At 42.6% G+C, this 16,179-nt stretch overlaps 1 long non-coding RNA gene across 1 annotated transcript in view; it reads right to left on the minus strand.

Annotated features, from left to right (window-relative positions):
- Window positions 1-12,298: 12,298 nt before the first annotated feature.
- LOC309367773 overlaps window positions 12,299-16,179 on the minus strand; it is a 28,355-nt gene continuing 24,474 nt past the window's right edge. Inside the window, exon 5 of the long non-coding RNA XR_014167346.1 lies at window positions 12,299-12,461. This is a non-coding gene — a long non-coding RNA (uncharacterized lncRNA). The remainder of the gene's footprint in view (window positions 12,462-16,179) is intronic.

A 16,179-nucleotide genomic window follows, 5' to 3' on the forward strand; every position in this document is an offset into this window, starting at 1 on the left:
TCACTAGCACTTCCAGTCTGAAGGAACTCAGTTTGCAGGGCTGGAAAGCATATTTGCCTGAGACAGCTGCTGCCAGTCAGATAGACTGCACTGATCTAGATGGATCAGTGGCTTGATCCAGTATACGGCAGCTTCCTATGTTCATAGTTGTGGGACTTCATTTTATATTAAAATCCAGACCTGAATGCATTCCAGAAGCTTTTCTTCTTTAGGGCTGGTGGACACTAGCCAGGATTAAGCAGGTGTGTGATGGTTAACCAAAATGGGTATTTGGTTTTTAAATTGTGTTTATTATTTATAAATAATAAATTATTATTATTACGTGTGATATTTTACTGTATTTTTGGTTTTTATGGAAGCCGCCCAGAGTGGCTGGGGAGGCCCAGCCAGATGGGCGGGGTATAAATAAATTATTATTATTATTATTATTATTATTATTATTATTATTATTATTATTATTAGTTTTGTTTTGTTTTTAACTGTTATCCCTTGGGGAATGTACATAAAAGGAACTGAACTAAATTCTCTGCAGAACCAGCCATTCTCCCTTGACTAGGACCTGGATTCCTTTGTTAAAGAATTTATAATCTAGGCATTTCCTCAATGCTATTAATGGCTGCAGTCCCAGTGCATTATAATCAAGAGCATTTTGACATTGATTTCAATGGAATGCAGACTGTACTCAATAAAACAGCATATCAGGTGGGGAGAGAATGGAATGTTATTCAGGAAAATTTACTCACTTTAAGGCTTACCATTTTACACTCACAAGGCCAAACTTGACAACTCCAAAAGCGTATATTGGCATCATGACAGCATTATTATAGCTTAACTTGCATTTACTCTGTAATTACTAGAGGAGAGAGAGATGCAGAGGTCCAATGATACAACAGAGCAAACAAAGGAGATGTGTGATGAAACCCTACACTACAAAGTCAAAAGAGTTCACTAATTCTTTCATTGTGGCAACCAGTACAGCCCCAAACAGCAGCATCTGGTCATTGTAGCCATCATTATTCACCTTTGAGAGTCTAAATATATCCCTAGTGTTAGCTCTTTCCAGGAAACAATTACTTACTCTATTTTCACAATGTATTTTTAAGAGACTATGAAATATTGCGTGCCATCACAAGACTCAAGTACTCAGCATAAGTACAGTGGAAATAACCAAAACAGACTTATTACAGTTTTGCACAAAAGTATTCAGGCGAGTGAGCAGATGCCGGATTTATGATCAACCAAGTACATTCCTTAAGGTAATTAATGACAGATTTTAAATTAAATCAATCGGCCATGAACAATTCTCGTCTTTCAGTAGCAAATTCAATGCCTTTAGCAAATAAGAGAGTAGAAAAGGACAGACAGGAAGAAAGACCAAAATGTGGTCTGTCAAGCAACAGAGAACAAGAAAATAATATTTTCTCTGCCTTGAAGAAGAATTTTCATGCTAGGGTTAGCCACTCCTGAAGTGATGCAGGAACTCTTCATCAAAGCCCCAGAAGGCCACCATGACCAATGCTGTATGTTGCAGTCATGGTGGGGAAAGCTATGTCTCCTTGCATGACACTGCTAACATGAATTGGATTCCTCTGAAAGGTAGCTGAAGATGGGCTCTGGCATTTTTATACCATTAGTGGTAACATGCAGTTCCTTACAGCTGTTTCCTGGTTCTGCTGGATCTCACCAGCTTTTGATACCATCAACCAAGGTATCCTTCTGGACCATCTAAGAGGGCTGAGAGTTGGGGGCACTGTTACGTAGTGGTTCCACTCCTTCCTCCTGGGTCATGTACAAAAAGTGGGTGATAAGGAAATCCCTGAGGCACTTGTGGGGTGCCTCAGGGCTCTGTCCTCTCCAACATGCTTTTTAACATCTATATGAAGTTGCTGGGGGAGATCATCCGGCTGGTTGTTCACCAATATGCAGATGATACCCAGCTCTACTTCTTGTTTAAATCAGAACAAGTGCAGGTGGTGAATCTCCTGTGTGAGTTTCTGGAGGCGGTTGGTGAGTGGGTGACAGTCTATGGATTGAGGTAGAATCCCAACAAGACGGAAGTACTGTTTCTGGGGGCAAGGGGCAGGAAGCTGTGGTCCTGAATGGGGTAACTACCTAAAGGACCAGGTGCATAGCCTGGGAGTCATTTTGGACTCATAGCTGTCCATGGAGGTGCAGGTCAATTCTGTGTCCAGGGCAGTTGTCTACCAGCTCCATCTGGTATGTCAGCTGAGACCCTACCTGCCTGTGCCCTGTCTCACCAGTGTGGTACATACTCTGGTTATCTCCTGCTTGGACTACTGCAATGTGCTCTTTGTGGGCTTTGCTACCTTTGAAGGTGACTCAGAAACTACAATTAATCCAGAAAGGAGCTGCCAGGCTGGTGATTGGGACCGGCTGCCAGTACCATATAACACAGGTCCTGAAAGACCTATATTGGCTCTCAGTATGTTTCTGAGCACAAATTTAAACTATTGGTGCTGACCTCTAAAGCCTTAAATGACTTTGGCCCTGTATACCTGAAAGATCGTCTCCACCCCCATCATTCATCTCGGACACTGAAATCCAGCTCTGAGGACTTTCTGGCAGTTCCCTCATTGCAAGAAATGAGGTTACAGGGAACCAGGCAAGGACCTTATCAGTTGTCATGCCCACCCTGTGCAACACCCTCCCGTCAGATGTCAAGGAACATAAAACTCTTTGACTTTTAGGAGAGAACTGAAGGTGGCCCTGTGTCAGGAAGTTTTTAATGTTTGATGTTTTAATTTGTTGGAAGCCACCCAGAGTGGCCAGTTCAATACAATCAGATGGTTGACATATAAATAATAAATTATTATTATTATATTATTATCATCAGAGGAGACCTGATACCACAAATCTCCTTCCCTGATTATCTCTGGGAGCATGGAAGTGACTGTCATAAAGGAGGCTCCCATTCATAAAAGTTTTGCCAGCTTGCAATTCAAAGCAAACCTCCTTAGTTCCAGAAACCAACCTGGAAATGCAGCAATCACTCAAGATGGCAGGTCCTCTCTCCCACTGGCGTCTAGGTTTTCAGCAGGCATTCCCCCCTCCTCGCCACACACTCAAGCATATATCACAGGCTGCATGGGCTAGAGCAGAAACTTGCTGAACCAGGCCAATGGAGCAGCCAGTCCAGCATTCTTTTCTCAAAGTGGACAACCAGATGCCCATGGGAAGCCTGCGAGAATAACGTGAGTGCAACAGCACTCTGCTCAACTACGATTCAAAGCAACTGGTATTCAGAGGCCTACTGCTTTTGACAGTGGAGGTAGAACATAGCTGTGGAGGTTAACAGCCATTGATAGCCTTATCATCCATGAATTTGTCTAATTCTCTCTTAAAGACATCCAAGTTAGTGACCATCATTGTCTCCTATTGAGCAAGTTCCAAAGTTCTATTGTTTAACCATGGAATCCACTGTTTTCAAAGCTGCTGCACACTGGGGCAACAACTTTATTGAGTTATATCCCCTATGACCCCATGATCTCATTCCTGGTCAGACCACATGAGTGTACAGGTGAAATGAAGACTTACCCCCCACCCACCATGTTTACATTGAATTGCAGTTCCCATTTTACTGACCATTCACTCAGTTTGGAAATACAGTCATACCTCGGGTTGAATACACTTCAGGTTGAGCGCTTTCGGGTTGTGCTCCGTGGTGACCTGGAAGTAACGGAGCGCGTTACTTCCAGGTTTTGTCGCTCGCGCATGCTCAGATGGTCAAAATGACATCATGCATGGAAGCGGTGAATTGCAGCATGCGCAGACGTGCAGATGTGGGTTGCGTTCACTTCAGGATGTGAACGGGGCTCCGGAACAGATCCCGTTTGCATCCTGAGGTACCACTGTATCCTTTTGGAGCTCTTCACAATCTCTTTTTATTTTAACTACCCTGAACAATTTGGTATCATCAGCAAACCTAGCCACCTCACTGATTCCCTCTAAATCCAGATTGTTTTTGAGCGAGTTAAAATGCACAGGTTCCAACAGTGATCCTCAGGAGACTCTGTTTTCTACATCTCTCTAGTTTGAGAACTTTCCCTGTACTCCTGCTCCTCCCTTGCTGCTACTTAACAAACAACTAATTCACAAAAATACCCCAAAAGCTTTTTGAAAGTCCAGGTACACCATATCAACCAGATGACCTTGACAAATATGCTTTTTGACACTCTCAAAGAATGGAAAAAGGTTTGTGAGACGGGTCTTGCCTTTGTAGAAGCCATGTTAGCTCTGCTTGACAAGGCTTGTTCTTCTGTGCTCTTGGTTGTTTTATCTTTAACAATACCCTCAACCAGTTTTCCTGGGACAAATGTTAAGCTAACCAGTCTGTACTTTCCAGGTGCCACCCAGCAGATCCTTTTTTAAAAAATGGTGTTGTATTTGCTGCTTTCTAGTCCTTAGGTATGGCACCTTTATCACATGGAAGCTGAGACTCTTGAGAAGATGGGGTTTCATACCAGGACTACACAGACTTGCCCCCTGGTAATGGAATCACGTCGTCAGCCTTTAACAAAAGGATCATACATAATCCAAATGTGCTAATGTTATATATTACTCTTCTTCCGAGGCAGATATTCACAATAAACTTTACTGAGGATGTAGCAGCATTCAGAAGGGCTCCAGTTACAAGATTTATATCTGATCTCATTTTAAAATGACATTTGAAGAGAAAAGTAAAGGCATCAACATGATAATTAAACAGGAGGAACCTAGTGGAATGTATTTAAAAGAAGAGAGCTTTTTTTTAAAAAAAAAAGCTGAAAGATCACAGCAGTGAGGACTTTGGCTAGGAAAATGAAATTGCTACATCATATTTTCTACAAAACTTTATATAGGGGAGGTGCATTAGATGCATGTCTGTTAGTTTGCAAAGACAGCAAAGGAAGAGAGAGAAATAAGGGTGTGATTCCAAGTGCCAAAATTAATCTTATAATGACTTCCCATGCTTACATTGTACACACATCTGCCTCTGCACACTATCACACAGAGCATGGACAAGTCACTGACAAGACTGTACTTAACATAATCTCTCTATTTCCCAAATGCCCTTAATACTGTCCGCAGAGAAGTTATTTCAAAACCCAACTTGTCTGTTTGGAATAAATTAATATTAGCAAATGAAATGGAAGATCCCCTTTGTCATCACTTCAGCAAAATATACTTAAGAGTGACATTTAGAAAAAGGATAATAACACATGAAACCCCATTGCCCAGCAGTTCTGTCTTCAATCTGGTTGAGCATTTTATCTGTGATGCTAGGCTGGCAGTTCTTGCAAACATGCTCAGAACCTCACTGATCAAAATTTAAAAGGAGACTCTGATGGTGATCATTGCACGACTTTTGTTTTCCCCATCCTGGCAGTATGAAGCACTTCCCCAAAATATAAGTTAAATTGAGTTCAAGGAGCAAAGTTAACATATAAAATGGGGGTTGGGGGCCTGCTCTTTGCACAAAACAGCACATAGGGAAGGGAAACCAATTCTTCTCTGCCTTATTTACATTATTTGTAATTATGGAGCTGGAAAGATTCAGAAACAAGCCGGCTAAATGCTAACGCAGCTTCCCTGTAAGAAAAGGGTTCAGTGTATGGGACTTTTTAGGTTACTAAAAGGGTGTGGAAGAGGGGACTTAACGGGGCGTATAAAACTATGCCTAATGTGGAAAAAGTGAATTCAGAGACGTTTTTATCCCTCTCTTATACTGTGATTAAACTGAATGTAGGTAGGAAAAATCAGGACAGATAAAAAGAAGTACATCTCCACACTGCACACATTTAAGCCAAGAGAAAGTAATGGGCACCAACAGATGGCTCTAGGAGGGGGTTAGACAAAGTTATGGACTGCTAGCCGTGGTGATTGTTTACTGTCTGCAACATCGGAGGTGGGATGTCTCTGAATGCCAATTGCTGGAGAGCACAAGTAAGGAGGATGCTGTTGAACTTATGTCCTGATTGCAGGCTTCCCATAGGCTGGCGCCAGCAAAAACAGGAAGATTTTCTAGGCAGGATTTTGGCCTGATACAGTGGGGCTCTTCTAATGATTTACTGACTAAATCTGCAGTTCTGTAAACAGTTATCTGAATGTTGCAGCAAAAAGGAAAAAAGCAGATAGGTCAGGCTGTTGGTTGAGGATCTACCCACATCCCATCACATCAGAATTAAAGTTCTGACATGGAAGGCAGGCATAAAGAATGATGGCAACACAAAAACTGGTTAAAGACTAGATCCTTTGACACGATGGTCTAGCACTGTGGCCTAATAGATGGGTTAAGTCAACTGTTATACCTTGAGGGGTTAATTTTACAGGATCCTACAAGATTTTTGTTCCTTCAGCTCTACTACCCTTGGCAAAATGAAATTCTTAACAACATTTTTTGTCTTAATCCATCAGTCTTTAACATTTTAGACCCTGTTTTAACATTTAAACTGCACGTTCCCTGGAGCAGAGAGTAGAGACCTGTCTTTTGTGCAGCCACACTGTAAAGTGACATGTAGACTGATGGTATTATTTAAAACCAGCAACTAAAACTACAACAGAAGTACCTTGAAGAGGTCTGCATTTTCTGGGAGATGACAATTGCCTAGGTCTGGTGAGCAGTGGCTGGTTATTCTCCAAGGCACCTTTATCTGAAATGCTGCTGGTCCCACGTTCAGGACCAGCTAGGCAGGCACAGCTGCCTAGTATCAACATGTGGGTGTGACAGTGGCATCAGGAGGGATTGTGAGGCACTGGGGAGCAATTTGGGACAAGCCACACCTGTACAAAAGGTATGGGTTCCACTTGAACCAGAATGGAACCAGACTATTTGTGCTTAAAATGAAAAAGCTGGCAGAGCAGCTTTTAAACTGATTGTTTGGGTGAAAGCTGACAGGAGCTGTGGAGGGACTGATTGGAACAAATCTCCCCCCTGGGATGAAGCTGAAGGTGAAATAAAGTATGATTTGAATGTGGGAAAATTATAAGCATTATGAGTGCAGAGGCAGAGTACGGCAATTCAGACAGAACAATGCACTGCAGGCCCAAATGCAAGTGCCAAAGTCAAGCAGAGAGCAACACAGTACAGTGGTACCTCGGGTTACATACGCTTCAGGTTACAGACTCCGCTAACCCAAAAATAGTACCTCGGGTTAAAAACTTTGCTTCAGGATGAGAACAGAAATTGTGCAGTGGCAGCACGGCAGCAGCAGCAGGCCCCATTAGCTAAAGTGATGCTTCAGGTTAAGAATAGTTTCAGGTTAAGAACAGATCTCCAGAACAAATTAAGTACTTAACCCGAGGTACCACTGTATTGGAAACCTAGTGGAATGGAAAGAACTTGTGCAACACAGTTGTATCTGGATACAAACTCTATAGGAAGGACAGGGAAGGATGTGGTGGAGATGGAGGTGCTCTGTACAGGAAAAGAGAGCATGGAATAGGATAAGCTAGAAATCCCAAAGGAGTCAGGTTCCTCCACAGAATTGTTGTGGGTCGTGATACCTGGCTCCAAAAATAATCTATTACTGAGGTGATGCTATTGTCCCTCTGATCAGACTGTTTAGGACATCTAGAGATGGAGAATGAGATCAGTGATGCATCACAAAGAGGAAAAGTTGTAGTGATCAGTGGCTTCAACTATCCTCACATAGACTACAACATTTGTGTTGCTGACACAATAAATAGGTAAACTTTCTTGCCACCCTAAAATGACTCTGCCCTCAAACAGTGGGTCATGAGCAGTGGTGACCTGGATTTAATTTTAAGTGACACCTATGACGTGGTGTGCAATGTGGGTGTTGTTAAACCACTTGGGAACAATGACCATAGACATATCAAAGTGTGTGTAACCGGCCACTTGCGAAGAAAACCCAACACAGTCATTCTGACTTCAAAAGAGAAAACAAAAGCAAAGTGAAAGTCTAAGTCAAGAGAGTCAATTCATTTCAGAATGCTTGGGAGTTGATTAAAACCACAATATTAAAAGCTCAGCTGGAATGGTTGCTGCGCATCAGGAAAAGTACCACCAGAGCCAAGAGGATGCCAGCAGGCCGACCTAACAGAGTCAAAGACGCTATTAGAGGCAAGGAGGCGCCTTTTGGGAAATGGGAGTCTGGTCCACACAAGAGAGCAAAAAGGAACAGAAGCTTTGGCAAAAGAAATGCAAGCAGACAACAAGGGGTGGTAAAAAAGGACTCGAAGAGCACATTGCTAAAAACATAAAGCTCATCAACAACATGAATTTCAAACACATTAATAACAGGAGACTGGCTAGGGAGGCAGTTGGACCCTCGGATGACAAGGGTGTCAAAAAAGGTAAGGAGATTGCAGAGAAGCTGAATCAATCTTCACAGCAGGAGATACAGGGCAGATATATAGTGGTACCTCGGGTTAAGAACTTAATTCATTCTGGAGGTCCGTTCTTAACCTGAAACAGTTCTTAACCTGAAGCACCACTTTAGCTAATGGGGCCTCCCGCTGCAGCCGCGCCACCAGAGCACGATTTCTGTTCTCATCCTGAAGCAAAGTTCTTAACCCAAGGTACTATTTCTGGGTTAGTGGAGTCTGTAACCTGAAGCGTATGTAACCTAAAGCGTCTATAACCCGAGGTACCACTGTATATGCAGGCTGAGGAACTGAGGCAAAGAGTGATGACACAAAAAGAAGTTCTAGGCTTTAAGAACAAATTGCCAGGTCTGGGTGATGCCTCCCTTAAAGTTCTTTGAGAATTCAAATGTGAAATTGTTGGCCTCCCAACAAGAGACCAGCAAGTGTCCCTGACTCCCTGGGGAACTAGGCACCCACCAGGTGTGCCCTGAAGTTAGGGTTCATTCTGGGGGTCTGAGTGCTCCCAAAGCCCACACTCTTCCGCTGAGCTACACCTTGGATTCTCTCTGTCTGAGAAAGTGTTATGAGGATAAACGCACATGAAGCCATTTCCCATCAAACCCTAAGGGGAGAGCATCACGTGTGTGGCAAGTTGGAACACGCGTATTCTCTGAGGTATGCCCACAGTATACAATACTTGGCTGCTGTCTCTTTATCTCTGGGTCACCATGAGAACAATGAAACACATTCTTTTCCTTGCACCATTTCACTTACTGAGACATATATAAATCCCTATAATAGCAGTGAAGGTCATCGTCAAGTATCAGAGACTCACACATTTTTTAGATTTGCCGGAGGGATATTAAACTTCCAAAGAATATTAAACATCCAAACAATTATCCTTATTAAATGCAAGCTGTATCTTTAGAACAAAAGAAATTACAAGCCTCCAAATCAGCACTCTGGCATAAATCTGTAGCAGCATTTGATTCTTTAAGGAGAATCTTAACTTTATCAACTGCACTAAGGGAAAGGCAGCTTCCATTATGCCTCTCTTAGAGCTGCAAAGGCTGGAGGAGGGCAAGTATTGTAGTTTTAGGTGATGTAACTTATCCAGATACATTTTTTTAAAAGTATTTTGTGTCAGATATCAAGGAAGACTCATGATGAAAGGGATTGCAATGGTAAACCATGCCACGCTGGCCTACGCAAACAACCCGACTTGCTGAGTAATGTGAATGCACATGTATAAAATCCTTCCACATAGGTCCCACAATCAGGACACTCATTATCTGAAATTTTGGTTATCCGGACACAAAGGAATTATACCCAAACCTCATAACATGAAAGACAGATTCTTATATCCAAACATCCAGAGTTTGCCCACTTCCTTATTTGTTTGTGTTTTGCTGCTTGGTGGCAGACATTTTGGGCAGAAGTCATGGAAGGTGGGAGAGATCAGACAAATCATGAATTAGAAAGGTTCCTATAGGAAATAATGGAAATGCTTGCCTATTGAACAATTTCCTGGGAATGTGTTTTGTTCAGAAAGCAAGACCTGCATGTGTACTTTGTTGTTCATTGGTCCCAGAGAATAGTGATACCTTTTCACACACATATTACTTTATTTTATTATTTTATTTATTAACATTTCTATCTCACCTTTCCTTCAAAGTGGCAAACACGGATCTCCATCCTTTCCATTTTGCCCTTACAACAACCTTGTGACATAGGTTAGACTGTGAGGTACCTACTGGCCCAAGGTCACTGTGAACTCCATAGCTGAGTGGGGATTTGAACTCTGGTTCCACTGGTCTTCCTCGATGTTATAAGGGAATTCTGAAAGCAAATGGTCCTTAAGAGTCGTTTGGAAGCAATCCCGCTTAATGCTATCTTGAAGGGCTTGAGTGTTCATTTTGCACCTTGGTTTCCTTCCTTGAAGCCTCCGTTGAGATATAATCTTTATCATGGAACATATTAGTCAGTGATCTGTCCAGCAGTCGTCGGCACTCATCATAGCTCTAGTAAGGACCACATCTTTAGCACGGCGATCTTTAGCACGGAAAATAACATAGTCTAAGAGGTGCCAGTGGTTTGATTGAGGATGCCTCCATTAAGTTTTTAATTTATTTTTCTGTCGAAAGAGAGTGTTGGTAATAACAAGGTTGTACAGTGCACACATCGTCAAACTAAGATTCCGTTCTGGTTGCTGTTGCCAATTCCTTCTTTCCCAATAGTCCCAGGCCACAGATCAAAATCTCGCCCAACTCTTGCTTTTAAATCACCCAGGAGGATAATTTTATCTTCCTTAGGTGTCTCTGATAGGACAGTATCCAGTTGAGAGTAAAAAATTTCTTTAGTGTCATCATCGGCAACCAGTGTTGGTGCATAAGCGCTTATAATAGTAGCCTGTTAATTTTTGGGAAGTTTTATTTGAAGGGTTGAGAGTCGCTCATTAATGCCGGTAGGGACTTCTGACGGGAGCGTCACAAGATGGTTTCTGATAGTGAAGCCTACACCATGTATTTGATGTTCTTGTTGAGATAGAGACACATTCTTTCCAGAAGAATGTGTAGCCTCCTTTTTCTTCCTTCAGTTGTCCCTCACCTGCTCTTTGAGTCTCTTGAAGTGCTGCAATATCGATGTTAAAATCTCACAGCTCTCTTGCAATGATGGCAGTTCTGCTTTCAGGATGCTCGCTGTCTGTGTTATCTGACAACGTCCGTATATTCCATGTTCCAAAGCTCAACTGTCTTTTACGACTGCGAGGTGGTGACCCCACTAGCTGCCGTAATCCAGTCAGGGGGAAAGGGAAGCAGACTATGTTTAGGGCACCTTTTCTAGCCCATCCCCCTTTTCGGGATGAGCAGAGTGGGTCCTAAAAAGGGCTTCTCAGTCATGGATACAGCTGCCAAGCTGCTCAACTGCCTAATTGCTTGAGTCAGAATGACTGAATCTGTATCCACCGCCCATGTGCCGGTTCATGGCTAGGGACTTTCAGATTTCATGATTCTGCCCCCGTTAACATTTGCCGATCACCATGGAACTTTTGGGGCTTGGGTTTGGGAAGGGTTTTGGAAGATCCCCGTGTGTGAATTTGTTTTATGTGTGTAGATCAGTGCATGCTGACCAATGCACAGTCTTCACAGTAAGGCTCTGTTCTGATAGCATGAGTAGTCACGACGACCGGTAGATTCTTATCTGCTGTAGCCTTCACAGCCGTTGTAACATACCACTTGTTATCTTCCTCCTGTTCTGCCATCGAGGACTTCTTCGATCATTCTTTGTCTAGCTCCTTCCCTTTGACCTTACCGCCTTGGGCAATCCTGCTGGGAGTATGAGATTCCCGATGGCTTCACTCACAAGGTTCATAGGAATTTTCAAGCCCACTCACCACAACAAGTTGATGATCCAGTGAGTGAGTCTCATAGTTAGACGTACAGTGATCGTCTTTTTATCACCTCTACCCCTTCCCCATTCATCAGCAACTTCAATCATTCACCAAGGAACAGTGTCAGAGAGATCACCTGTACAACAGCTTCACAATCAGATTAGGAGATCTATCCTAGCAAAGAAAATATGAAATAAGCAAATAAACCTCTAATGGCAACAACAACAAAAATACAAACTGAGAACATGGCAAACTGTTCATGCATCAATTTTGAAATTAAAAATTTAAAAATTCTCCAAGTTTGACTGGAAGGGTAGGTGGAGTGGAACACAAGGCAAAACTAATCCATGGAACAACAACAGAATTTAACAGAACCACCACTCCCTCCTGGCTTCAGTGATGCCCATGGAATAATATTTTCTTTTTTAATCTAAGGATAATTTGTACTATTTGGATATTTAAAGGCCATCACATTAGGAAAGATTACATGTGTTTGTCAATCTAAAGATAAAAATATATTTATTGCTTAGTTTAATTAACACTTTTTTAGATGTGCAATGTCCTGAGCAATGGCTCACTTTTAACGTAGAAGCCCAAAGGCCAAATCAAGGGGGGGGGCCTTCAGAGGTTTTCTGGGCTTGTCCAAGGTGTACAAGGTGCCCCAGGTTGAAGCAGGATCTCCCTCAAAGCACTTCATGCTTCCTTGGCATCTCAGACAGCAAAAAACATTGCAGATGAGTATCTGTGAAAAGCAAAATGAGTGTCTCTAGGCAGACAATATAAAGAAAATGCCAGAGTGGTGGCAAGAGAGGGCAAAGGTCAGGGTGGGGGACGGGAGCCAAGAGAGCCTCATTGGGGCAGGCAGGTCAAGACTGTAATGATTTACCCCAACCTTAGAAAATCCCAGTGCTATGGGAGGGAAATTGACAGATATCAAATAGTATTTTTGTCTCGTGCTTCTTGCTCTTTGTCTTTGAAGGGCAGCAGTGTTATAAAGTTATGCTGGAGGCTTTTGCTGGACACATCATTTCAGCCTAGTTCCTTACTCATGTCTCCTTTTTCTGCCAAATTAAAGGTAAAGGGTAAAGGGACCCCTGACCATTAGGTCCTGTCGTGGCCGACTTTGGGGTCGTGGTGCTCATCTCGCTTTATTGGCCGAGGGAGCCGGCATACAGCTTCCATGTCATGTGGCCAGCATGACTAAGCCGCTTCTGGCGAACCAGAGCAGCGCACAGAAACGCCGTTTACCTTCCCGCTGGAGTGGTACCTATTTATCTATTTGCACTTTGTGTTTTTCAACTGCTAAGTTGGCAAGGAGCAGGGACCGAGCAACGGGAGCTCACCCCGTCGCGGGGATTCGAACCGCTGACCTTCTGATCAGCAAGCCGTAGGCTCTGTGGTTTAACCCACAGCACCACCCACGTCCCTTTCTTCCAAATTACTACAGCTCTTTTTCATTTGTTCATTTGGCTTTAATTCTTCTTTATTTTTTCTGTTTTGCTTGGGTCTGTCTAAGGGAGCCATCCTCTACACAAGAAGTTGGCATGAAAAAAGCTTAGCGTAAATTAAACAGGCATAACATTTCACCAGATCCAAGCTGTTCAGCAGCTGGGCTACTGCTGCCTAAGCCTGCCCAGGCCTAGCAGAGCGAAAGTGAGCCTTTATGAATTACACCACCTTTTTGGTTGTCTGAATTTACACTGAATTGTCAAGTCAGATGACCAAGCTGAACAGGCACAAGATCCATCCTAAGTTAAGGTTACCAGATTTTTTTTCAATGAATCCGGGGACACTTTTCAACTTCAATGGATTTTGTATGGGGACTGATTTGTAAATCCGGGAACTGTTTCTGGAAAACGGGGACGTCTGGTAACCTTATCCTAAATGCCCCTGACATCCTGCTATGTCATGCCACCAGAATGCCGTTTTTCAGGGCTTACACTGGCTTAAGATCTGTCAGGCTTGTGTTAGTCCGCTGGAATGGAAGGGAAGAGAAACACTGGCATATCTCTGGAAGAGCTGAGCCTGAGGCAGTTAAGCTGGTTTACTCTGGATGTGCCAAGAACCTTCTGGCTCAGCCAGAGATCCACTGGATCCTAACCATCCTCACACAGTGGATCATGATATTGGATTGTTCCCTAAGTGTAGCTTATTTGTTCTTATTAGAGCCAGTGAATAGAATAGCTTAGAATTGTTCTTTAGAATAGTTCTGAGTTTGTAGTCTCCTTTACACCGTCTCAAGCTATTTTGTTATTTTATTAATTTATCTGCCAGTGTGCCTTATTAATTATTGTACAATTTTTCTTTGTATGTCTGTTTCACTCACTATTGTCTGTTACTGGGCTTCAGTGCTAATGTGTGCACAAGTGCTCACTCTTGAAAGCAGGAGAGTATCACACAATACAATTACTCCCTATTACAAATAGGAGGCTTTGCCCCAGTGAAAATAGGAGCGCAGCAGAGACAAAGATTTGAGCCCCACACCCTGCTAGAGCCCCGTTTCTAGTTGGGGGCTTTGCACCTAGACATTGCTAATTGCATCACAACTACGGTAGTTTGGCCCTCTGTGATTCATGCTGTTCAGAAGTGACTCAAAACTGACTTCAAAATTATGTGGCATCTTATTATTTAGCCATTGAGTATTGAAACTTTAAAGCCCTCTTCACTTTGAAAATCTTGACAACACTGCCTGAAATCGTTGCGACAAGTGAATGACTATACATTAAGGGGATTACATTTTTTTAATGTTTCCAGTGGCAACATTTTAATCAAGTAAATCACTTCTTGTATAGAAAGTGTATGGAAGGTTACTTAGAAGTTCTAATAGACTTTGCTAATCTTCATAATTGCTTAAGAACTTGGACAATTAAATACCTCAGAATATTAGTATCCTGAGGCTGTGTACAGACAATAGTTTTTCATAGATTTGAAGGAGATATAATGCAGCAATCATTGCTCATGGTATGCATTTATTTTACCCATCCTTTGCCAGTGTTTGTCAAACTGGCTTTCTACATATTTTTATAGGGTGCCAAAATTCTGCAAAACCTCTTCAATAGCAAACATCTGATAACAGAGGCAAGGTAACACTATTCAAATGTTTCATTGAACATGTGGGATGGGAAGTCAGATCACTTGTGTTGTTCCCAATCCCAGACACAAGAATGTTCAGCTTAACAATGGGCATAGTTTATATGTGTATACATGCACATGACTGGGATCTTTGCTTTTCCAAGGTTCTTGATTGTACATAAAGAACTTGTTCCATTGTACGAATCAATGCATGTTAACGGAACACATGGAGGTTGGAAATGGAGATGGCAAGTGTGTGATCCCACTCCTCCAGAAATACTATGGGAAGCCTCCTCTGCAAATGATTGCTTTAGGCTCCCAGGGCCTTTTTTAATTAATCTATTGAGCTTTGTTTTTGGCATACTAGTGTCCACCATTAGCATGAATTGCTGCCATGATGGGACCAAAAAACTCTGTACACCACAGACAATTATAACACCAGCACACAGCAGTGCTGCCTAGATCATAGCAGTATCAGAGCAGGTGAAGGATCTTAGAAAAGGGATCAGAGATGAATCAGGGGTCCTGGGAAACAAGGTTGGAAGCTGGCCATGAGGGGCAGAGCAGAAGGATAGAGTGGCTTTTCTGAAAGGGAAAGGAAAGACGATAGGCAAACAACAGAGATGTTCGTGGTGCAACTCTGCAGAGCTAAGAAGAGCTGAAATTCAAATATTAATCTGATAACAAAAACAGCTAAATCCTTGGCTGCAAGGCTCTGGAAGAAATATGAAAGACAGCAAAAAGTCTGGTACCCATGAAACATGTCTTAAGCCTGGGATTGGGATCCTGTGTCTTCCAGGTGGTGCTGGCCTCCCCCAGCCACTGCCTCATGGCATGGTCAGGGGGGGTTTACAGCTGAAAATTACGGCAATGGGAATCTCCCCATCCAAATTACTAGAGCAGGACATAGTTCCAGCTAAAAGAACAGTAACCTGTAAACTAGAGGAGATGGACTTGCAGCAGAAAATGGTCTTGGGCAATGGTACCTGCTCACCTCTAAACCTTGGTTTATTACCCCTCTTAAGGTTCCCAAACTATTTGAATTCCTTAACTTCTTCGGCTCATAGATATGCCTTTCTAAAGGCAAGATTCAACACCTTCCCATCAAACGTGCTGAGAAATAGATTCTCCAATGGACAGATATCGCTCTTATGTGATTGTAATTGTGGGGCACCGGAATCGTTGCATCACATAATTCTTGATTGTGCTTTTCACTTATCGGCCAGGAGCAAGTTTCTTGCTCAATATCTTAAGGGAATTGCCGATGATACGACTGAAGCCAAACTGAGATATCTATTAAATGATGATGACCCCCTAAGATCACTCATGGTTGCCAGATTCTTGATCAGCGTCCTATCCCTAAAGAAGAGAAATGGACTCTTGTGTGG

Source organism: Podarcis melisellensis, assembly GCF_964234715.1.
Source record: "Podarcis melisellensis genome assembly, chromosome: 4".
Lineage (NCBI taxonomy): Eukaryota > Metazoa > Chordata > Lepidosauria > Squamata > Lacertidae > Podarcis > Podarcis melisellensis.